The 7,979-nt window shown below is 50.8% G+C and overlaps 1 pseudogene; it reads right to left on the bottom strand.

Annotated features, from left to right (window-relative positions):
- The window catches only part of LOC133339320 (zinc finger E-box-binding homeobox 2-like), a 9,303-nt pseudogene extending 4,373 nt beyond the window's left edge, over window positions 1-4,930 (bottom strand).
- Between the last annotated feature and the right edge of the window lie 3,049 nt (window positions 4,931-7,979).

Here is a 7,979-nt window from a genome sequence, read left to right on the forward strand (position 1 = left end):
GAAAGGCCGCGAGCACGGGACCGTTGCCGTAGCTGGAAGTGACCGTGTTCATTGTCGGCTTGTTCTCGTGTAAACGGTCAACGCCGTTGTTGCTAGACGAGCCGTCGGTCACGTGAGAAGCACTCGAGTCCAGCTCGCCGTGCGATCTCTTCGCGTAAGTCAAGTCCAACGGCTCCTCTTGGCGCTCAACGCCACTTGAATCGTGGAACTCGACAAAGCCCGTCTCTCCGAGCCTCGCCGTGCTCAACTTTGGCACCGACAAGTCGAGCGGCCGGTCCTGGTCTCGACCGCGGCGAGGACCGTCCGCCACGCCGGCGGGCTGCCCGCTCTCCGCGTGACCTGCCGCCGAGTCGGATCGGGCACCCGTCGGCGAGCCCGCCAGGTGCCGCTCCGGACTTCCCTCCGTGCCGTGGCCGGCGTGCCCAGCCGATGCCGGGCCGAGCTCGCGGGAGGGAGAGCCGGACGCACGGTGCTCCGGCGCTCTGCCCGCCGCGTTGAATTTCTCCTCCAGCCACTTGGAGAAAACGTCTCTGGGGAGGTTCATGGCCAACGACATCTTCATCGACTCCTCGGGACTCGCCTCGACACTTCCGGCAAGGCAGTACGACTTCAGGGAAGCCGACTGGTCTCCGAGTCCGGTAGCGCCGCTCCCTTTCAACCCCTTTCCGGCCGACGACTTCGACTTCTTTCGTTGAGCCGGAGACGGAGGCTGCGGCGCTGCCGGTTGAGGCGACGCGTCGATCTCGTCGTTCACCTTGCAGAGGTAGCGCTCGTGTTGGCGCAGAGGTACTGCGCTCGGAAACGGTTCGTGGCGATAGCGGCACGCGTGGCGAGCCGCCCCTTCCACGTGGGAAGAACGCTCGTGCAGATCCGGCTCTTTGGTCTTGATCTTGCCGGGGGACGACCCGTGGCCTCCGGTCCACTGATCCGCAGGAAGTCCTCGTTGTCATCGTGACCTGAGCTCTGGGTGGCTTTGGGAGACGTGGCGACGGCCCATTCCATCTTGCCGGCGTCAGCCGTCGAGGCAGCGGCAACTGGAGATGTCGCCTCCCGCGCCGCGCCGTCCGCCGTGACGGAGCCCACGCACTTGTTGGCTCTCTTGTGCGAGCTGTACGAGCCCGAGTGAGAGAAGCGCTTCTTGCAAATTGGGCACCCGTACGGCTTCTCCCCTGGAAATTACAAACAAACACAGCCACGATGGAGGTTTCTGGGTTACATCGCGTCAGTGTGAACGACGCGTCGTCAAAAACCGACACGGCCGGTTCGTAAAGTTTGCGACGCGAAACACAACGTGCCGATTCGTTACACGAGCTCAGCACGCCGGCGTGCTGGAGAGCAAACCCACGACATTTGCAATTCAAGTGCGGCGACGTTTTCGCCAGTAACTACAACCAGCGTCATCAGGTGGGCAGCCAGAATTGTGGACGATATCGGTCGCGAAAGTCGTCGTGTCAAAGCAAAACATTATAAACGCATCATCCAAAGTGCCGTGTGACGCGGTGAATGCGGCCTGCGCTGTAGACACACGCGCAGGAAGGAAATCACAGATTTGAAGCTTTCGTGACTGCAAGGATTCATATTCTTAGGTTTTTTCGGTAAAGTCACCGTGTAGGTAAAACATTAAAATTAATGAAAATAAAATAAAATAAAAATCACGACGTTTCGGAGGCAACACAAGTCTCCGTCATCAGGTGGGACCGTCACAGCCGGATTAGCTGCATCAAGTCGTGATTTTAATTTTATTTTATTTTCATTAATTTTGATGTTTTACCTACGTGACATTACCGAAAAAACCTAAGAATATGAAGGAAATCACGTCGGTGGGTGCGTTCTGCCAAACGTCGCAATTGTTCCACACTCACCGCTGTGGATGCGGAAGTGTTCCTTGAGGTGGTGTTTGCTCTTGAAGTCTCTCCCACACTCTGTGCACTTGTGGCTCGCGGCAGCGGGAGGCTGACCCTTCTGCGCAAAGATGGAACAGAGGTGCGAAGTGAGAATCAGAATAATAAAACAATTTTACCGGAGGGAATCAGATGAGCTATGAAGCTCTTCAGCACGGGCGTTGGGTAGGGGCGAGTAAGCAAGACTCCGCAAGCAGCTCAACGACGCGTCGCGACTTCTATTCCCCTGCACACATTCAGACAGACACATTCAAACAGACACATTCAGACAGACACATTCAGACAGACACATTCAGACAGACACATTCAGACGGACGCATTCAGACGGACGCATTCAGACAGACACATTCAGACAGACACATTCAGACAGACACATTCAGACAGACACATTCAGACAGACATATTCAGACAGACACATTCAGACAGACACATTCAGACAGACACATTCAGATGGACGCATTCAGACGGACGCATTCAGACAGACACATTCAGACAGACACATTCAGACAGACACATTCAGACAGACACATTCAGACACATTCAGACAGACGCATTCAGACAGACACATTCAGACAGACACATTCAGACAGACACATTCAGACAGACGCATTCAGACAGACACATTCAGACAGACACATTCAGACAGACACATTCAGACAGACGCATTCAGACAGACACATTCAGACAGACACATTCAGACAGACACATTCAGACAGAAGCATTCAGACAGACACATTCAGACGGACGCATTCAGACAGACGCATTCAGACGGACGCATTCAGACGGACGCATTCAGATGGACACATTCAGACAGACGCATTCAGACAGACGCATTCAGACAGACGCATTCAGACGGACGCATTCAGACGGACGCATTCAGACAGACGCATTCAGACAGACGCATTCAGACAGACGCATTCAGACAGACACATTCAGACAGATGCATTCAGACGGACGCATTCAGACGGACGCATTCAGATGGACACATTCAGACAGACGCATTCAGACAGACGCATTCAGACAGACGCATTCAGACGGACGCATTCAGACGGACGCATTCAGACAGACGCATTCAGACAGACGCATTCAGACAGACGCATTCAGACAGACACATTCAGACAGATGCATTCAGACGGACGCATTCAGACGTGCGATGATGCCGGCAAACGGGGGGTCAGTCACCTGGCCCGCCCGGGGAGGTCGCGGTGATGTGTGGAGATCCGCGAGGGCCCCCTCGTGCCGGCGGCGAACGTGCTTCCGCAGCGAGCCCCGACGCTTGTAGCCGCGGCCGCAGTGAGGGCACGGCAGCAGCGGCGGCGGCGGCAGCGGCGGCGCGGCAAACGAGCCGTGAGTCCTCGGGCCTAGGGGAGGCACGGGGCGAGGGGGCCGCTGGTGGTGCATGAAGAGACGACGCAATCCCACCGATGTGACGGACCGCTGTCGAGTTTGGTGGTCCGTGTTGTTCACGTCGTCTGTCGTGAAAATTCGGTCACGGTTCCTACGATCGCTGTTTCATTGCTTTTATGGCCAAGCGTGGTGGTGTTTTCTTTTAGACGCTGTCGCCTCGACAGACCTGTTCTTCACCTGAGGACGGCTGCTTGTGTTGTGGCCGAAACGTCGTGAGAATTATTTTATTATGTTTTATTTTTATTATTTTATTACTTCCCTTCTACGTGACTTTACCGAAAGAACCAAGAAGATTTTATGGCTTTGTTTTGGTGATTTTCGAAAAGTGTTTTTGGTTTGGCCGTGTTTTGTTTGTTGTAGAACGGAGTTAGACTGATGGCCTTAATCTAAGTTGCACGCCTCCCTCTCATTCCGCTTCTCACTCTGCGAATGCGTCGCTTAACGGAGATGCCACCGCCTGCGTTGGCAAATACGCAATTGCCGGGTGTCTTGCGATGCCGCTGCCACAAGCGTGGCACGCCCGGCTCTGGTTGGCCCACCCCGAACCGCTGAACGTAACGATCGCTTGGTGAAATTAGCCGCAATCCAGAATAACGTTTGGCCACGTGGCCCAGGGGTAGAGAAAGTCGCTCGCAATCGGGAGGCTGCGAGTTCAAATCGTCATTTGGGGATGGGAAGTTGATTCAGCCCGTCACCGCTTTGGTCTCTCACGCCATGGGAATGTGAAATTCCCACCAGTGGCAATGAATCGGTACCCAGTGAGACGATCACAGCTGCCTCAATGCTCGCTGGAGCAGAACATATACTCTGTGGATTTAGTTCTTGTTGTTAAGTCGACAAATGCTACAAACGTGTTTTTTTTTATATTTAAAGCTTTCGTGACTGCAGGGATTCATCTTCTTGGTTCATTCGGTAAAGTCGTCACGTAGAATGGAAGTAATAAAATAATAAAAATATAACATAATATAATAATTCTCACGACGTTTCCGCCACAACGCAAGCAGCCGTCCTCAGGTGAAAACCAGGTCTGTCGAGAAGACAGAAGACAGGTCTGTCAAGAAGACAGAAGATAGAGTCTGTCTTCTCGTCAGACCTGTTCTCCACCTGAGGACGGCTGCTTGCGTTGTGGCCGAAACGTCGTGAGAATTATTTTATTTTATTATGTTTTATTAATATTATTTTATTATTTCCCTTCTACGTGACTTTACCGAAAGAACTAAGGTGTTTTTTTTCCCTTTCATTTTAAACACAACGCTAACAACTACGCTGTAAAGTCTGAGCACGTGCGCTCTTACCGCCACCGCCACCACCGCCACCACCACCACCGCCACCACCACCGCCATCACCACCGCCACCACCACCACGGCGAGTGGCCCCACTGCCCGGCACATCGCACTCCGCCAATGTCCCGTCCTGCGCACTGCCCAGCGCCTCGGCAGTCTTGTCCACGCCGGGATTGACACCGGTCCCCTCTAAGTTCGTCTCGTCATCCTCCGCCGCCGCCGCCGCCTCCACCTCGTCTTTCTCCTCCTCTTCGTCCACCTCCTCGATGATCTGCAGCCTCTCCTCGTCGTCCTCATCCGGGTCGCGGTCTCGCATCGCCGCGCTCGCGTAGCTCGCCACTGCGACCGAGCAGAGCGGCGCGTCAGCGCGTTTGCCGACGGTTTTACCTTCAAGGGTGTCACTCAAAGGAAACAACCAGGAGGACAACTGTGGTGAACATTGCTTCACGCTCGCTTCTAAAGATCCATTGCTTTGTTATTTCGATGTAAAGCTTTCGTGACTGCAGGGATTCATCTTCTTGGTTCTTTCGGTAAAGTCACGTAGAAGAGAAATAAAAATTATATTATCATATTATTTTATTTTATTATATGATATTATTATTATATATTATATAATAATATTATTATATTATATTTATTTATATATTATTTTATTATGTTTTATTTGTATTATTGTATTACTTCCCTTCTACGTGACTTTACCGAAAGAACCAAGAAGATACTTTATTATTAATATATTCTCCCCCCTCCCGCCCCTCCATTCCCAGTGTGTGGTCTAGCACATCTGACACGAACATCATTTTTGTTCACCTACGTGACTTTACCGAAAAAAAACTAAGAGTATGAATCCTTGCAGTCACGAAAGCTTCAAATCTAGAACATCATCACATCGACAGCGAGGATGACCGGGCGAGACTGACGCCACGTGCTTTGCCAAGGCCAGGTTTGTTTTTCTCCCACCGTCCCACTAATGGCTTAGGTCTGTGAATAAACTTTTACATTGCGCGCAGAGGTCACAAACGTGGTTTTGATTCCTTACCGTACCTGGCCGCACCAGGGTCGCAATTGGGTACCCGTACCCGGCCGGGTACAGGTACCCGTTCCCTACCTGTACCCGTACCCTACCCGAAATGAGTGACAAACGGTTACTCACCAGTGACTCACGGCCGACCCGTATCCGTACCCGGCCGCACCAGGGTCGCAAACGGCTACCCGTACCTGGCTGGGTACGGGTAGCCGGCTATCGGGTAGGGTACGGGTATCGGGTACCCGGTTGCGACCTCTGGTTGCGGGGGATCTGTGTGCCTATGAGGAAGTGTTCCTGCATGCGGCAAAGACTAATTCCATGCCGTTCTGGCTGACCATTCACGGTGACAGCAACGCACAGCGTTGCCACGTCTTACACGTTTTGTTCGGGGGGGTTTTATTATCCCGAAAAAGTTCGCTTAATTTTCCGACCGTACGCATATTTTTCACCGTTGCTGAAAAAATATCACTAAAAATGAACACCGCTTGTGCGGATTGAATGCAACAACAATTCACAGCGTAACCAGTGAGACGGTTCGCTTGAAAAAAGAACGTATCCTTGACTGCATTTGGTCCCCACGTGTCACTGTCACGGACAGCAGGATTTGCACATTTATTTTTTCTAACAAATAAGGCCCACTGAGTCATGTCGGTTTTTTAACAGAAGCGACCTGGCCAAAAATGATAGCTCAACAAAGCAGCCTCTGTGTAAATTTATAGCAGCCAAATACTTTGAACGCATGTTGATTCTAAACGTAGAGGTAAACACCGGATGACCCGGAGACAAATCCACCCGCCACCATGGGGAGAACACGCAAACTCCAAATATACAGCAGCAGGCGTCAGGGTCGGGATCGAACCCACAACATCCTGTATACCAGGCGAGGTAGTTAACATCTCCTAGCCACCGTGATGATGATGAGAGAGAGACACGCAAACTCCAAATATACAGCAGCAGGCGTTAGGGTCGGGAATGAACCCACGACCTCCTGCACACCAGGCGAGGTAGTTAACATCTCCTAGCCACTGCAGCAACCCAATCTCAATGTTCAAGGGCTCTTGTATGGTGCCATTAAAAAAACAAAACAGCATTCTTATTCTTATTAACCAGCGCTTACAATAGAGTCAATAGTTCGTTTGCAAGGTTCGAGTTCAAGGTCATTGATTAGGTATAGCCCTGTGAGCCATTCGGCTCTTGAAGGTGGTTACTGTGTTATTACTGTACGGTAGTAATACAGTAACAGAGCTGATCGACCCTCGGGGATCGATACACAAACGAGGGGTGGGATGGTGAGGCTGGTCAGCAACTTGTGGCTTCCTTGTGGCTAAACTCGCGCCATGGGAATGTGGAATTTCCACGGGCTTCTCGACGCTTCTCTGCGGTTGAAATTTTATTGTTTTAAACCGATAGTATTGGACATTAGCGACTAAGTTTTTTGCAACAGAAACTTCTTTTATTATTTCCCTTCTACGTGACTTTACCAAAAGAACCAAGAATGTGAATCCCTGCAGTCACGAAAGCTTCATATCGAAACAACCACAACAACAACACAACAACCACACAACACACAAGATGATGGCAGATATTTAACACGATGTTATATTTAAACAATCTAACAACACAACCACCACCACAACAACAACAACACAACCACCACCACAACACACAAGATGGCAGATATTTAACACGTTGTTATATTTAAACAATCTAACAACACACAACCACCACACCACAACACAAGATGGCAGATATTTAACACGTTTATATTTAAACAATCTAACAAGACAACCACCACCACCAACAACACAACAACCACAACAACAACAATATGGCAGATATTTGTCACGATGTTCATATTTAAACAATCTAACACCACCACAACAACAACAGCAAGATGGCAGATATTTGTCATGCAAGTCTTTACTTACTTCGTGTTAAACTGCAGTGTTCGTTACTGGGCTGCAACGCCACCTACTCACAACAACACAACAACAACAACACAACAACAATATGGGCAAGCTCACACGAGAGTGGGGGAGAACTTAGCAGCAGCAGCAACAACAACAACACAACAACAACATGGGCAAGCTCACACGAGAGTGGGGGAGAACTTAGCAGCAGCAGCAACAACAACAACACAACAACAGGGACACTGGCGAATTGAATTGTCATTTGATATTTGAGCCCAGCCACTTACTGCCACCCAGTGGCTTCTGCTAAGCGCTGCTGTTGGAGTGCAAGATGACAAATCTGACCACAGCCTGGGGCACAATGGCCCATCATCATCATAAGCCCTTTAATAAGCATGGCCGTTGACCCTGCAGGCCACTGAGCGAGCAACCCAACGTTCCTACCAGCTCC

The sequence above is a fragment of the Lethenteron reissneri genome, unplaced genomic scaffold, assembly GCF_015708825.2.
Source record: "Lethenteron reissneri isolate LAM-NWPU_2019-01 unplaced genomic scaffold, ASM1570882v1 scaffold_1806, whole genome shotgun sequence".
NCBI lineage: Eukaryota > Metazoa > Chordata > Hyperoartia > Petromyzontiformes > Petromyzontidae > Lethenteron > Lethenteron reissneri.